Source organism: Gorilla gorilla, chromosome 6 (assembly GCF_029281585.2).
Source record: "Gorilla gorilla gorilla isolate KB3781 chromosome 6, NHGRI_mGorGor1-v2.1_pri, whole genome shotgun sequence".
Taxonomy (NCBI): Eukaryota; Metazoa; Chordata; class Mammalia; order Primates; family Hominidae; genus Gorilla; species Gorilla gorilla.
The window spans coordinates 66,569,246-66,586,487 of NC_073230.2; the positions used below are offsets into that span (position 1 = coordinate 66,569,246).

At 37.8% G+C, this 17,242-nt stretch overlaps 1 pseudogene; it reads left to right on the forward strand.

Moving 5' to 3' along the window:
- The first annotated feature begins 211 nt into the window (after positions 1-211).
- LOC115933309 (ankyrin repeat domain-containing protein 36B-like) lies at positions 212-4,960 on the forward strand (annotated as a pseudogene).
- Positions 4,961-17,242: the final 12,282 nt, after the last annotated feature.

Here is a 17,242-nt window from a genome sequence, read left to right on the forward strand (position 1 = left end):
TGTTGGGCGGGGCCGGCTAAGGTGAGCGTGCACGCTGGTCCTAACGGTTCTGTTGGGCATTTCTGCTGCGAGGCGGCAGGCGCTGAGAGTCTGTGCGAAGGTCCCTGGACAGACTGCATTGCGTGTTGTTGCGCTTCAGAGGCGGCAATCCCCAGAAGGCGAGCTGAAATACGGCTGGAGTGTTCCTAGGCTACAATTTGCAGCCATGATTATGGAAGACTACCAGCCAGAGTATTGGCCCACCCTCTAGGAGCGCTTGAGCTTGGATGGCTTCTCATTTCCCTGATACTACATTAAATCGTCTGATCTGAGGAGGATCCACAGAGCTGTCTTCAATGGTGATCTGCAGAAACTGAACAACCTTCTGTCGACTATCATGACCCCAATAGGAGAGACAAGACGGGAAGGTAATGGGGGCTGGGAGCCGGGGCTGCGGGAGGAGGACGTGGAGAAGTACCCCTTTCCAGGCTGAGGGCTGCGGGGCGGATGGTCCAGGGCTTGGGGTATGGATGGGGGCTAGGGGGTGCCTGGCTGGGGTGGGAGTGAGTGGAGCGGGGCCTGGGGAGTGGGGGTATATGGGGTGGCAGGGTGTGGAGTTGGGGGATGGGAGTGGGGAGTAGGGGGTGCATGGGGTGGGGGTGTGAATGGGCTGAGGTGGATGGAATGAAGGCTTGGGGGGTACGGGTGTGGACGGTGTGGGGTGGGGAGATGGGGTGAGGGTTCAGTGGGATAGAGGATTGGAGGTGGGGGTGAGGTGTGGGGGTGAATGGGGTGGGGGAAAGGGGTGCAGAGGTGAGAGGGGCAAGTCCTGTCACCAAAGCGGCTGGACTTTCTTTCCTGGCAGGCTCAGCCGCACCTGGGATGTGGAAACCTTGGCAGGGGCGAGCACCCAGGCCATTTTCACGAGCGGCAAAACAAAAACAAAACTTCAACTGGTTTCCAATCACTCACCATGCTTCTTTATAAATCATTTTAAAGTGATTTCACTAATACAATTCAGCATGTACAGCGTTTTATTTTTAATGTACACGTTTTAAAGCATAATGTTACATACATTATGGAAAGGTGCATAATGACAGAAAGCATTTCCATAATATATCAACTTCCTGACTAAAAATTCTTTGGATAAAAATCCAATATTTATTTGATATCAGTGGACACCTATGTCAATGTGGTTTTCACTGAGGGACCTTAGAGGGAAACTTTGAAGTGGGAAGATTGTGTTCTTGAATAGAAAGACACATTTTTCTAAAGTTCTGAGCTCTTTCTGTGTTTATAAATTTTACATAATCCAAATAAAGTTATCAAAGTGTTAACATCTTTGAATTACTCATGCTGTCTTTTACTATTGTGATGACATTAAGAAAACTTTTGAAATGAAGTCAAAAAAGACTTGCCTTTCTAGATATGAAAATGTGCTGTTAATTTCCACAAGTTATTTACTAACAGCTGAAACAACAAATCAGTGAATGGAACAGGTTAGAAAATCCAGGAACACACCAATATGTGTAAGAATTTATTAGGTTGGTGCAAAAGCAATTGCGGTTTTTGCCATTACTTGTAATTGCGGCAAAAACCGCAATTGCTTTTGCACCAATCTAATAGAATTGGATAATGGTGACATTTCATATTAGTAGGAAAAGATGAATTACTCATAAATGAAGTGCCTGCTAAGTATTTGGAGAAATCTGGCTAGATTTTTATGTCACAGAAATAAGTTCGTTATGGAATGTAGATTAAAAATTTTAAATACACAAAATAAGAAAGATAACAGAAAAAAACACAAATGCCTACTTATATTGATACGTTTATATTCCTACAAATATCACAAGCACACATTCTGAAGGTCGATTTAGCAAAATAAAAAAAATCCAGTTTATAAGAAAAAATTAACAGAAGACAATACGTGTATATACATATTAGATAAAAAAGTGATTTTCATTTTACAGACAATTCTTCAAATAAACAAGAACTCTCATTTAAAATACAGCAAAGCATTTTCTTTTTCAGATATAAAAGCAACCTATGCACATGGGAAAAAATATTTAGTGTTCCTGGGAGGAGAAGGTATTTAAGTTAAAAAAGGAATGAAATATTGTTTTCTATCCACAAGTTTGTGAGGGTAAAGAGTAGCAGTGCATATACTGCTGTTTAAAGTTTACATTTCTGATGACTTTTCAAATAGACAATTTGTTGGTAAGTATCACACTTTAAAAATGTATGTGCCCTTCACCCATCAATTCCATTATACAAAAATATCTCTAGGAAATAGAGATACATGCAATTTGTTTTTCTCAGCACTGCTTAAAATAGCAATGTATTTGGAAAACCCCTTATAATGGATTTTATAAATTTTATAAATTTATCAATAAATTTCGGTGCATCCACAGGATGGGACAATATGGGACCTTCGCAGATGTCAGTAGATACAGATGTATGTTGAGGTGTGAAGATGTACTCTGAAAAAAAGTTGGTTTGATTATACATACACACAAACAGTCTATGGTGTTTATAAGCCAAGTATGTGTACAAAATATAACATTTCTTCTTTTCTGGCAGGTGTATTGTGATATTTTTTCTTATCTGTGATGTATAAATGATCAGTATGTTTAAAACTTCTAGTAAATGTTTTTTGTTAATGAAATTGTCCTTGGGAAAAGAAGAAATATAAATCTTGCAAAGAAAAAATAATTCTCACTTTCTATTTTATTTTATTATTTATTTCTTTGTTTGTTTGTTTATTTTTGAGATGGAGTCTCGCCCTGTCACCCAGCCTGGAGTGCAGTGGCATGATCTCAGCTCACTGCAGTCTGCTTCTCAGGTTCAAGTGATTCTCCCACCTCAGCCTCCTGAGTAGCGGGGATTACAGGTGTGCACCACCATGCCCAGCTAATTTTTGTATATTTTAGTAAAGACGGGGTTTCACCATGTTCGCCAGGCTGGTCTTAAACTCCTGACCTCAGGTGATCCCCCCACCTCGGCCTCCCAAAGTTTTGGGATTACAGGTGTGGGCCACTGTGCCTGGCCTTATTTTTATTTTTTTGTTTATTGGTACCTTCTGTGAACTTTTAGCCTTTTCAGAGGCAGAGGGAATATTTTTATTTGTGCTTGATTATTTTATTATGCATAGATTTTAGTATATAAATACGTTTTTATTATAGCTTTATTACATATATGCAAACAATTTTAAATTAATTATTTTAGCTTATCAGTGTCCTCATGAAAATGAAAACGAGCAAATATAAATGATTATCACTATTCCAAAAGCACTGCTTTAATTTATAGTTTTTTTCATAATAAACTCCCCAACTGTATGTATGCATTCTTCCAATCCAGTTATTCATCAAGCATAACCTGAATACCTATTATGTAGCAGACACATTCCACCATCTCTCAGGACTCTTCCACCCTTAACAACTTCATATTTACCTGCCCAGCCTGAGCAAGTTGAGATTTAAAATGGAAGCATTAGGACTGAATCCTAATTTGATCTTTTATTCCTTTTTATTTTTAAATAAAAGCAATTCTGAAGTTAGAAAATAGTGAAAGATAACCTTTAACTGCCATTTCAAAAACTTACGACAGTCTCAATTACTACTATTAATCATTGCAAATACCTAATTTACATAACATTCTGTAAGTATTGAAAAAAGTGAGCCATACCTATTCATTTGAATCCTGAGTTTTCTTTGGATTTTTTTTTTTTGAAAATTGAAGTATTACTTTGTTTTAAAAATTGGTTTTTTTATTTTTGCCTTCTTTTTCCACAGTACTTTAGGTGCCGATTATATGAGTAGAACTGCCTGTTCTATGTACTGTATCCCACTTAATGTGAGGCATCATGGATTGGGTGATGCCACATTACTTTATATATCGATAAGATAATGTTTAAAATGTTGCCAGCTATAATTGTAATAAATAATGAATTGTAAACAGTATTCCAATGTCAGGAGATGTTAATATATAAGAGAATAGTAGCTTATATAAGAGAATAGTGAGAAAATGAGCATCTGAGAATGACTGAAATACAATGATACATCTAATCTTTAATAGATACCTCAATGTAGATATGATTGTATCATTTTACTTAATTAAAATGTCTTTGGAAGTAGGAATATTTAAAAATTATTGAGCTGTTATTTGTGTCAGAAAGTGTTCTAAATGCTGTGCATAGATTGTTATGTAAGCATCACAGCAGTGTTCTGTGGGATAGCTACTATTCTCATATATTTTATTGATAAGGAAATTGAAGCAAAGAAAGGCTAAATAACAGCTAAGTGACAGAGCTTACAGTAAATTTTAAGCCCCAATTAAACTGAATCCAAAAGCCAAGCTTTTTCTATTAAATAGCTTGCTCTTTCATTAATGTGGTGAGTAATAAGTGCTAACAAATGTTGTACTTTCTTCACAAGAAAATTACATGTTTGTTTTGAAGACAGAGAAATAACATGCTAATTAATGCTTACAGTTACATGTTTTAAAAAGTCCTGTCACTATCACAGGACTGCCCTACATTTGGCCTGTGCCATTGGCCAATCGAAAATGGTATTTCTGCTAGTGTCCGCAAGATGTGAGCTTAACCTCTGCGACAGTGAATGCAGGACACCTCTAATCAAGGTATATAGTAGCTGACTCTTTGAGCATGAGATGGATTTTGTTTAAGTACGTAGGATAAAATGAATTTATCTCATTGGAATACCACCATATAACTAGTTAGTAAATCCTACGGAGTGTTTATTTTGATTTTTCAGTATCTGCATGTTTCTCGGTCTAATACTGACAGGCTGTACAACTGAGGCAGGAGGCTTGTGCAACTATTCTGCTGCAAAATGGTGCCAATCCAAATATTATGGATTTCTTTGGAAGGACTGCTCTACACTATGCTGTGTATAATGAAGATACATCCATGACAGAAAAACTTTTACATGGTACAAATATTGAAGAATGCAGCAAGGTATAGGTCAACCAATGTTATTTTCAAACTATCTGAAATGCATTTATTTTAACATTGACCCATGTAAGGCTAAATTTTTCATATTTGGAAGCTCAAACATTACTTGAATGAAAATATTTTGAAATGCCTTAGCTGTCTAAGATTTTACTTTAAATATTGGAACTTTTAAAGAAGCATTATAAGGTACAGCTTTTTTTCATGCACTTATGGTAAATAATTATAAAAACAAATGAATTACAATAAATTTATAATTCATGACAACTGAATTTGGGAAAGGTAATAGTTAAGTGTTTTTCCACTAAATTACTTTTTTTCTAGTCAGTGTGAAGTGACACAGGAAAGTAAAATTGGTCCTTATAAATAGGCTTTATTTTAAATTTCAAAGAAAATTAAAGAATTTCACAATAAATGTACATCTTGTTGCTGTTGACAAGTATTGTATGTGAAGGTGATTTCATTTGAAAGTGATTCCTCTGTGGAAAGGCTTAAGAGGGAAAAATGAAGAAAAGGAGAGCAATCAGAAATGCACAAGCTAATTTGGAAATTAGGTAATGAGGGAAAATACTGTGGAGAGGGTTTTTGTGTGTTTTGTTGTTTGTTTTCAATTTATATGTTTAGACAAGGATCGCTTCAGTTTTGGGGATGATTATTCTTACTTTGGGAAAGAGTTTGTGAGTTGTAAAATTGCCCAGGGATCAATTTTGGTAAGACTCTGAGGAAACCAGGTTGGCAGTGAATAGTGGTGATGATGTGGCACACAGTTCAGCAGAGAGAAGAACACATAATTAATGGACGTTATTCAATTCTGGCAGAAACAGCCACTCAGATAAGCATCTAAACTCTACTCTCAAGTCCAGAATGTCTTGATGGGCAGGTGGGAGATAAGGAGCTTATAAATAGTAAAATCAAGTTGGATTTTGAGTTGACTAGTCTCTTCTCTACCCCTACCCAGGAAAGGTAAATGAAATTTTCAGTGAATGGCTCTATCTTTTGCTCTTTCCTCTTTTCAGCCAAATCCCAAATGATAAAGGGAATCTGCCATGTGGGTGAGCGATGAGACTGAAGTGATTATCAACTGTGCTGGTTCGCAGTTAGAATTGTGCATGGCAGTAACCTGGGGAAATTAAAAGCAAATCTCTAAGTCTAGGATATCCCCTGAAGATTTTAATATAGTAAATCTAATATTTACTATTAAATATTACTGGACATGTATGTTTTAAAATATTTCCTTGAAGCTGGGCATGGTGGTGCCTCTAGCCAGAGCAACAGAATAAGACACTGTCTCTAACAACAACAACAACAATAACAAATTTCTTGAGACACTGATACGCTGCTGGTTAAGAACCACTGAATAGATAAGTGTAATATAAATTCCCATATCTCAAACACACAAAAGTCTCTAGAAGAGTTGGATGATAGGTGCTGCTTCCTTTAAATTTCTCCTTTCCAATAATATTGGCCTGACTTTTACCTGTCTCTACCTCTGTGGGTGGGAAGTGAAAAGGACTATTACTTGCAGTATCTATCAGCATAAGAATAACACCTTTTCTTTGCCACCATCACTTATTCGCTGCCATTCATAGGGTCGTTAGAAATTTGCTATTGTGGACTCTTTTAATAAGTAGAGACTGGCTCTTTCAGGACTCTGAGTCTCTTTGTTATCATTCTGGTGATTAGGTCAATACATCATTATTAAAAGCAGGGTTCTCTCAATTACAATAGTAAAAAATTCTAAACCTTTTTTTAAAGCTGAAGCTCTATTATGGACTGCCTCAGTATGTCGGTTAAGTACATAGAACTATGGCATAATCAGGATAGCAGTTTTAAAACCATGAAGTTAGTAAGAATACAGAGAATACATATAGGTCATTATTAGAGCTTTAATTGATAAGCCATTGTATTTTTATTTCTGATTTATATTTTACCTAAAATAGAAAAATTAGGTTACAATATAGAAACTAGAATAATTTAGTATTATCTTAATAATTTAGTTGCAGCAGTCCTATGAACTAATTATCCATTTGGTGAGTAATCTGGGAAAATTAAACATAAATTATGAATGAATGAATGTTGTAAAAGTGCTCAAAGTGGGTATTATGACTCTTAGTAACAATTTTTATTGCATTCTTGGGCCTATTTTGGAAAAAAAATCTGAAACTAAAGAAAGGAAGTATTTTACATGAAAATACTTGTTTTATATACAATCACTTGGAGACATATCCATAGCAATTATAAAAATACAAGGTCTATAGTCTAAATGTGTCCCATAGATGTGTTTAGTTTGCCTCTATAAATTGTTTCAGCATGGAAGGTTTAGGAGACTCGAGCACAGATCTGGATTCCAGGCTTCTCCTCAAGAATCCAATCTGGTGTCCCTTGAGCCTATCTCATGTTTAGGACGCTGTGCAGAGGTTGACCCTTTCTATGAGGCTTGTGGTCTCCATTTTGCTACTGTACTTCACTTCCTCAGGTCATCTCCCTTGCCTCTGTAGGGATGACTTTACAAGCCCTGTTTCATAATATATTTTAGTAAATATTTCAAGGTTTTCAAGACATTTTATATTTATTTAAAATATGGAGTCTATATTTTATATAAATCCCTTGGTAATCGGGTTGAACTTTTGAATTTAGATGGTGGTGTTTTATAAACTATTTTTCTTTATATATACCATAAATAATCATCTTCCCATTAGAATGCATAGAAGCTTTTTAAGGTGAATCATGGTATAGTTGCATAGATTATGCATATTGCAGACAACGTTGTATTTTTCTCTTCAGCATTGCCTCCTAAAAATGCAAGTAATTGGCCAGGTGCAGTGGCTCATGCCTGCAATCCTAGCACGTTGGGAGGCAGAGGCGGGTGGATCACGAGGTCAGGAGATTGAGACCATCCTGGCTAACGTGGTGAAACCACCTCTCTACTGCAAATACAAAAAATTAGCTGGGTGTGGTGGCACACACCTGTAGTCCCAGCTACTCGGGAGGCTGAGGCAGGAGAATTGCTCGTGCTTGAATTCGGGAGGCAGAGGCTGCAGTGAGCTGAGATGGCACCACTGCACTCCAGCCTGGGTGACAGAGCGAGACTCCATCTCAAATTAATAAATAAATAAATAAATAAATAAATAAATAAATAAATAAAGATGCAAATAATTTAGTGGCTTTCATTATGCTATAAATAATTCCTATAGGTCATTATTAGAGCTTTAATTGATAAGCCACTGTATTTTTATTTCTGATTTATATTTTACCTAAAATAAAAAAAGTAAGAATTAATATGGAAACTAGAATACAAATAAATTTTTAAAGGAGTTATGTACCAGGGTCCTAAGATTATAATTACATAAATATTTGCAGGGTCCTAAGATTGTAATTGAGAATAACATTTCATACAGAGCTTTCTGACAGCTAAGATAAAAATATTACTAGAGAAAACCCATGGACTATTTAATAATAAGCAGTGAAAGTTCATTTGAAGCCTATCTCTATTAATTCAGAGCCCGACTCTCCAAATTAAAAAGAGATAGGCTTCAAATGAACTGTCAATCATGTCAGAATCTCAGATGACAACGTTAGGTGTTCGCACCTGATGTTGTCATCTGAGATTCTGACACCATCGATAGAAGAGAATGAGGCAAGTGTGTATCACCCAGGGAAACCTCCACCTTTACTGGTAAGCTCTCACAACTGTATCCGTGAAACTCTCATTTCTCAAATGTTAAGGTTCTCCAAAATAAGTATTTACAAATAGGGATTAGGTGAAGTTCAAAAGATTTCTCAAATACTAGACACATAATGCACAGTTTTGTAACATTTTTCAAACATGGGTGATCATGGAGTCTCTCTTTTGGGGTATAATGTTGAACTTCTGGTAAAGTAAATATCCTTTGGAATATATTAATAGTTTAAGAAACACCACTCTATAGATAATAATTTAGATCATTTATAAAAATACCTGAAACATTTATTACTGTGTCTTAGAATTTGAGGACATAGAGAAAAAGTACAGCTGCTGCCCTCAAGAAGCTCTTGGTTCAGGTGGGAAACAATAAAATCCTTGAAACATGCCATGCTAAATGCTGGGACAGAAGCACAGATTCTTGGAACTGGGAAGTGTTTGAAGTGAGTTTTGGAGATGACCAGAGTTCTTGTGGTGAGGCAGAGGAGGTTGTTTCCAGCAGAAGAAGCAGAACGTAGAAAAGCACCGGGGAGTGAAAAGAAAGGGACTACCTCTTATGTCCTTTCAATTGTATATACTTAAGCTCACAGGATCTTACATAAGGTTTTCAGTTCAGTTGATAAATATGTAATTATGTGATTATAAATTGTTGCTGTTGTTTTACAGACTGAATGTCAACCACTTTTACTGGCTGTGTGTCTAGGAAAACTGATAATGGTGGAATTTTTATTAAAGAAAAATGCAAACATAAATGCAGTTAATTGCCTTAACAGGTACAGACCTTAGTTCTTATTGTGTTGTTTTTAAACCTGAGTGTCATTGTAGAGTGGTAGCGGTCACTCAAGTCACAAATATTATATTAATAAGAAGACTAACTTTTAATTATTGGGATATAGTGAGAAATATCAACACAGATAATCACTTAGGTAGAAAAACAATTATTTGGACTCAGTAACATAAAGAACAGTATATAGCAGGATTTGTCTCTCTATATAGACATTATACACATAAAAGGCTTCTATATATAGAAAGCTTTGTATATTGATAGATGTTTGTTATTTGTAATATGATGTGGTGTTATTTATAATGTAATAATGTGATGCTTTTGATTGTATGATCTTATGTTAGCTAAAGGGGTTTCATGTTAGTTTTTCATTTCTACTGTGTTTTGATGTTGTTTTTAATTGATATGGGGAGAGGGAGAAAAGATAGCTTTAAATGGATAAAACTTTAATGAAAACAAGCTTTAGGTTCACACAGGACTGGGTTTAATCCCTAGCTTTCCCACTTGCTAGATGTGTGACCTTGGTAACATTACTTATCACCAAGTATGTTTTCTTCTGTGAAAAGGAGGGTAATAATATATCCTTCAAGGGTGGTTGTGTGTAAGTAACATTACATGTATATATATATGTCTAATGTTAGAATGTCCAGCTAACAGAGCAAGGTGCTGATGTTTTGGAAACAATGGCCGGGCATATAAGTATGTGCATATATATAATATATATATACACACACATATGTATGTAAGAATATAATGTAACATCATATATAATATATACAATATATATTTTATAATCTATAATGTATATCATATATTTTGTAATATATAATATACTATATATATATTTTATATATACATGATGTTACTTATGTTACTTATACACAACCACCCTTGAAGGATATATTATTATCCTCCATATACACATATTTATATATAGTGTTTAATTAAATGCCTAGCACATGCTTATGAGCATCATTAACTGAAGCTACGACTACTACTATTAGCATTCCTATTAACATTATTGTTTTAAGCCTGCAGATAGCTCTTATCTGACCCTTTAGTTGATTTTGCATTATAATGTATAGTATCAGACTAGGGAAGAAATGAATAATTTTTCACTTAAATTTGCCTACTGTAGATAGGTGGCCTGAGCATAGTTTCTTGCCCATCAAAAGACTTTAAGTTAGCAACTTTATGTCATACCACAGTGGGACAAGAGGGTTCCTTTTTGTTCCTTGCTTTTAATCTTTGTGGTAACTTGCAAAGATAAACCCTTGAGCACCCAAGATGCTTGTTTCTTAGTACACATAATTGGGTTAATTCTAAATGGACAGACAACATATTAAGTTGATAAAGTATATAAACTTAGCTTTTAAAATGTCATTAAAATTTTTAATTACCTCTGTTATTTTAGATCAGCCGTCACACTTGCTGTTATTCATGAACACAAAGATATAGTCATTCTTCTTCTGCAGCACAATATTGATATGTTTTCTCGAGATGTGTGTTGAAAGACTGCAGAAGATTATGCCTCTGAGGCTGGGAATACAGTGTAAGTCTTTACATAAAAAGGCTAGTGAACACTAAATTGAAGTTTAAAATAATTGTAACAATTGCATCTTATATATCAGGTGAGATTTCATAGTTTGGTTCAAGTAGTTTTCAAGTGACAAATTTTCAAGTTTTTAAGTTTTCAAGAGTTGTGCAACTTCATCAGCCAGAAATCAAGCAAAAGGCTAGATAAGTAGCAACAGGTGCGGGATTCTTGATATTGAAACTTTTAAGACTTTTCTCCTTAGGGATTCCAGTGTTATACATTTTATTTCCAGTATAACCCCTATGTATAGGATAAAGTAGTTTCACATGTTTGATTTTTCTAATTAGTTATTTGGGTCTCAAAATGTCCAGTTTATCAAAAAATCTTGCGCTGTGTACTGGGGACCATCTACTATAGCCTGATCGTTGAATTTTTCAAGAACTTAAAGGGTTCCCTAAGTCCAAGGAAGACAATCAGTGTCTACAAGTCAGGAGGAGAAGGGGAAAGGGCATTCTAATCATTGCTTTGTTTTCATTGATTCTGTTGCGCCTTTCTTGCCATTGAATGTATTCTTGCAGTCTGGTAATGATTAACCTTTGCCACCAGGATGCCCTTTCTGTTTGAAATCCCTCAATCTTCATGTTGATCCATAAAAAGGCTTCAAAGTTACAACTATTTTTTTTAGTTCCCAGACTAACAAAAATAATCTAGCTTTTTGCCTTGACTACCAACCACTCTGGATTTTTTTTTTTTTTTGAGATGGAGTCTCGCCCTGTCACCCAGGCTAGGGTGCAGTGGCACGATCTTGGCTCACACAACCTCCACCTCCCAGGTTCAAGCAATTCTCCTGTCTCAGCCTCCCAAGTATCTGGGACTACAGGCACACACCACCACGCCTGGCTAATTTTTGTATTTTCAGTAGAGATGGGGTTTCACCATGTTGGTCATGCTGCTCTTGAACTCCTGACCTCGGGTGATCCACCTGCCTTGGCCTCCCAAAGTGCTAGGATTACAGGCATGAGCCACCATGCCCTGCCCACTCTGGATTTAAGGACAGTTCTTCCTTCAAACAGCAGCCAAAGAGTCCTGATTCCTGATTCTAATTAAGAAGTTTAACTTAGTATTCTATTTCTGATGGAAGGATGGCTGAAAGAAGGGAGACTCAAACAACAGACGAAGGCAAAATACTCTGTACTGAATTTTCAATGTAATCTTTAAATTCTATGTTTAATTGAGATAACCCAAATTCTTTTTTTTTTTTTTTTTGATACAGAGTCTCGCTGTGTCACCCAGGCTAAAGTGCAGTGGCATGATCTCGGCTCACTGCAACCTCCACCTCCCGGGTCCACACCATTCTTCTGCCTCAGCCTCCCAAGTAGCAGGGAATACAGGCGCCCGCCACCACACCTGGCTAATTTTTTGTATTTTTAGTGGAGACAGAGATGACCCAAATTCTTAACTGCCTCATAAATACTGTTAATATATTGAAAGTTTTACCCTAGGCTTTTATTAAAGTCAACTATATAGAAAAATTTTCTCCTATCTTGAAATGTATTATTAAAGACATCATCCCCAATAATATTCCATATTCTCTGTTTAGGAACCCCAATTGTTTTCAAATTCAAGAATTCAGAGAAATCTACTTGTTAACAAAAGAGTAGAATGGATAATGGGCACCACATCCTGAAGTGTATTTTAATAAAAATTCATGTAAGATGGTTCAAAATTTCATTAACTACTTTATATAAAAAGAAATGCCTGGGAGACTTCTGTTTCTATCAGAGTGGCACACTGATGCCTTGAACAACCCTCTTATTACAAAACTGAATACTCCACATGAAAACAAATCTTTTCAAATGCATTGTTAAGCTGTGAAGAGAATAACGAAAGTTCTAAGAAACCAAAATCTAAATGAAAACACAAGTCCAGGCAGGCACTGAAAAACCTTAAAAAAAAAAAAAACTGAAGAGGCCAATTGTTGGCAAGCATGTTGAACAGCAGGAACTCTTTAAGCTGCTGCTGGTGGCGGAGGCCAAGCCACTGTGCTCCCAGAACACAACACAGAAGCCTCCACACTGAAGCAGAGCACAGGTGCCCTGGAGTCTCCACCCCACCCAGGGATCCTCCAGCAGAAGTGTGTGTGCCCCTGCATACCTGCAAGTCCCATATCCAGACCTAGTGTTCAGGGCCATGGGATAACAGCCAAAAATAGGAAATCATTTTACTCATCAATGGAAAAATGGTGACACAGTCATATAATGGAACTCAATAATGACAATAAATCAATGTCTGCTTTAGACAAGAACATGGATGTGTTCTGTAATACTGAACCAAAGAAGCCAGGCTAAATAGAATGTGCTGTATTTTATAGAAGTCAAAACCAGGCAGAACAAATCTACATCAGGAACTGGGAAAGTAGCTATTTTGTGGGTTGGGGCAGCAGTGCCTGGGAGAGGCCACAGGTCAAGGCTACTGCTTGGTCCAGGGCGTGGCAGCATGGTGTGCTACAGTTCACCTAGATGCACACTTATGATTCTGGCACTCTTCTGTATGTACATTAACATTTCAATAAAAAGCTTATTAAAACATTAAAACTTTCAGAAAAATCCACATTGCTTCAGTAGAAATTAGCACATTAACATTTAAAAAATACATATGTATGGTGGGGGAAAAATATATATGGTGGGGGAAAAAATAGTTCAAAAGAGTACCCAGTGAAAAGTTTAAGAGGGAGTGATGCCAGCAAGGGGCTGATCAATAGCCCCTTGCACTCATCCCCTGACAAAGACAGCCAAAGCAGCAAACAACTATATTTTGATGAAAGTCACTAAAGGAGAGCCCCAGAGTGCATCAAGGAGTAGCAGAAATCCAGTAGAGCCCGGAAAACAGGACGGTCACATAAAGGAGGAAAGGAAACATCAGGCCCCCACCACCCATTCCCCCAGAGGGATCAGCCTGAAGCAGAGGGGATGTCTCCCTGCAGGGATAAGGAAGCAAGAGGGGCCCAGTAGCCCCAGCACTCCCCTCAGAGAAGGAACTGACATTGTGCCCCACCCCCATGGACCAGCTGCTGCTGCAACGTGCCCTCCTGGACCTGGACCACTTCGGGAGCATGTCCCACCCAGGGTGAGCAGCCACCGCACCCTTCTTCCATCCTCAGGCTTTGTTGCTCTATATCACACCCACCTAGTGGCCCACCACCCCCGAGCCGCTGTTACACTGTCTTAGGCCATTTAGTGTGGCTGTAACAGAATACTTGAGACTCGGGCAAACTTATTTTATAAAAAAGGTTTATTTGGCTCACCCTGCTTGTGTCTGAAAAGGCCGAGATCGGGCAGCACAACTGGCGAGGGTCTTGTGCTACTTCATCTCATGGGGAAAGTGGAAGGTGAAACAGGTGTATGCAAGGGGCTCACATGGCAAGAGAGGAAACACGAGAGTCTAGGAAGCTGAACTCACTGTGATAACAATCCACTCCTGGTAACTAATCCAGTCCCATGAAAAGGCATTAATCTATTCATAAAGGATCTGCCCTGTGACCCAAATAACTCCCACTAGGCCCCACCTCCCACACCACCACATTTGGAATCAAATTTCAAATGGATGAAATTTCAAATGGCTGGTGGGAACAAATGATGTCCACATCACAGCACACACCCCACCTGTGGGGCCATGCTGCTGTGCCCCTCCCCTCCCAGCTGCCATTGCGCCCTGCCCCTTGGAGCCTGAGCTGACTTGGTGCCCTGCTTTCCAGGGAATCAGTGCCTTGGCCAGTCTGAGCAGTCACACCCCCCACTGCATGAGAGCTGAAGCACTGCCCTGCTTCACAGGGAATCAGTGTCTTGGCCGAGCTGAGCAGCCACACATGCCAGGGATGAGCCAACATGGCACCCCCATATCCCAGGAAAATGGCATTGGTTGAACTGGGGTACCTTGCCCTTCAGGACAAACAACTGTAGAACCCTGCTTCCTTGGAACTGGACTAGCCCTGGAGAACCTGAGTTGCCCAGGCACCTGCCTCCCCACGGAGAGAAGTAGTTGCTGCACTGGTCCCTGCCCCCGAGGGCCCAAGCCACAGTAGTGCTCCACCATTCTGGGGTCCTTCCTGATGCTGCGCCTGGCCTTACAGAGACTGAGATGCTGCTGTGTCCCACCACTGCAGGGTCCAGAGTCACTATCATGTCACTCCCATGTCCAGAGTCACTCCCATCCCATGGGAGTTTACTTCTTAAACTCCTCGCAAAAACAGAGTGAGAGGAAATAATTCCAAACACATTTTTCCAGGCCAGTATCACCTTAATACCTAAGCCAAACCAAAACACACACACACACACACACACACACACACACACACACACACACACACACACCAAACAAACAAAAACTACAGGTCAACTTCTCCAATAAATTAAATACTGATGCAAACATCCTAAAAAAATTTTAGCAAATAGAATTCAACAACACATCAAAAACATTATACATCGTGTTTAAGTGGGATTTATCCCTGGCATGCAAGGCTGGTTTAAAATATGTAAATCAATCAATGTGATATATCACATTAACAAAATGAAAGATAAAACGACATGGTCACCTCAATTGATGCAGTAAAAGCATTTAACAAAGTTTAGCAACCTTTCTTGATAAAACCTCTTAATAGTTTATGTATAGAAGGAAAGTTCCTCAACATAATAAAGACCATTTATGAAAAACCCACAGTCTAATCATAGTTAGTGGGGAACAACTAAAGCTTTTCCACTAAGATTGAGTACAAGATAGGGATGGCCATCCTCATCACTTTTATTCAATAGAGTACTTGCAAGAGCAATCAGATGAGAAAAAAAGGCAACTAAATTAAAGAAGTAAAATTATCTCCATTTGCAGATGACAAGATCCTTTACATAAAAAACTCCAAAGATTCCACAAAAAACTGTGAGAACTACTAAATCAATTCAGTTAAGCTGCAAGGTATAAACTCAACATATAAAAATCAGTTGCATTTCTATGTACAAATAACCTAGCTGATGAAGCAATCAAGAAAATAATCTCATTTATGATAGCATCAAAGAAAAACAAAAACTTAGGAATAAATTTAACCAAGAAGGTGAGAGATGTGTACACTTGAAAACCATAAAATATTGATGAAAGAAATTTAGACATGAACAAATGAAAAGACATCCTATGTTTATGGATCAGAAGAATTAATATTGTTAAAATGTTCACACTACCCAAAGCAAATATACAGATTTAACACAATCCTCATCAAAGTTCTGATGACATTCTTCACAGAACAGAATAAAACAATCCTGGCCAGGCACAGTGGCTCACGCCTGTAATTCCAGCACTTTGGGAGACCGCAGCAGGCGGATCACGAGGTCAGGAGTTGGAGACCAGCCCAGCCAACATAGTGAAACCCTGTCTCTACTAAAACTACAAAAATTGGCCGGGCATAGTGGCATGTGCCTGTAGTCCCAGCTACCTGGGAGGCTGAGGCAGAAGAATTGCTTGAATCCAGGAGGCAGAGGTTTTAGTGAGCCGAGATTATGCCACTGCACTCCAGCTTGGGTGACAGGGTGAGACTTCACCTCAAAAAAAAAAAAAAAAAAGAAAAGAAAAGAAAAAACAATACTGAAACTCATATGGAACCACAAAAAACCCCAGACAGCCAACAGATAACTGTGAAAGAAAAAGTTAGAGGCATCACACCTCTTGATTTAAAATTGTATTACAAAGCTATAGTAATCAAAACAGTATGGTGCTGGCATAAAAACAAAAACATAGACCAATGGAACAGAACAGAGACCTTTGAAATAAATCCAAACATATACTGTCAACTAATTTTTGACAAGGGCAGACAAGACAACACAATGGTAAAAAAGATAGTTTCTTCAATAATAGGATTTTCACATGCAAAAGAATAAAATTGGACCCTGATCATACACCATACACAAAAATCAACCCAAAACAGATACAAGACCAAAGACCCAAATAAGACCTGAAACCATAAAACTCCTAGAAGAAAACATAGGGGGAAATCCTCTTGACATTGGCCTCAGCAATAATTTTTTGGATATCGCACCACAAGCCAGGCTATAAATATAAACATAAACAAGGAGGACTGCATCAAACTAAAAAGCTTCTGCACAGCAAAGGAACAACCAACAAAATGAAAGGGGAATCTACAGACTGGAAGAAATATTTGCAAACCACATATCTGATAAAGTGTTAATATCCAAAATCAGTAAAGAACTCTTACAACTTAATAGCAGAAAAACAACCCAGTTGAAAAATGGG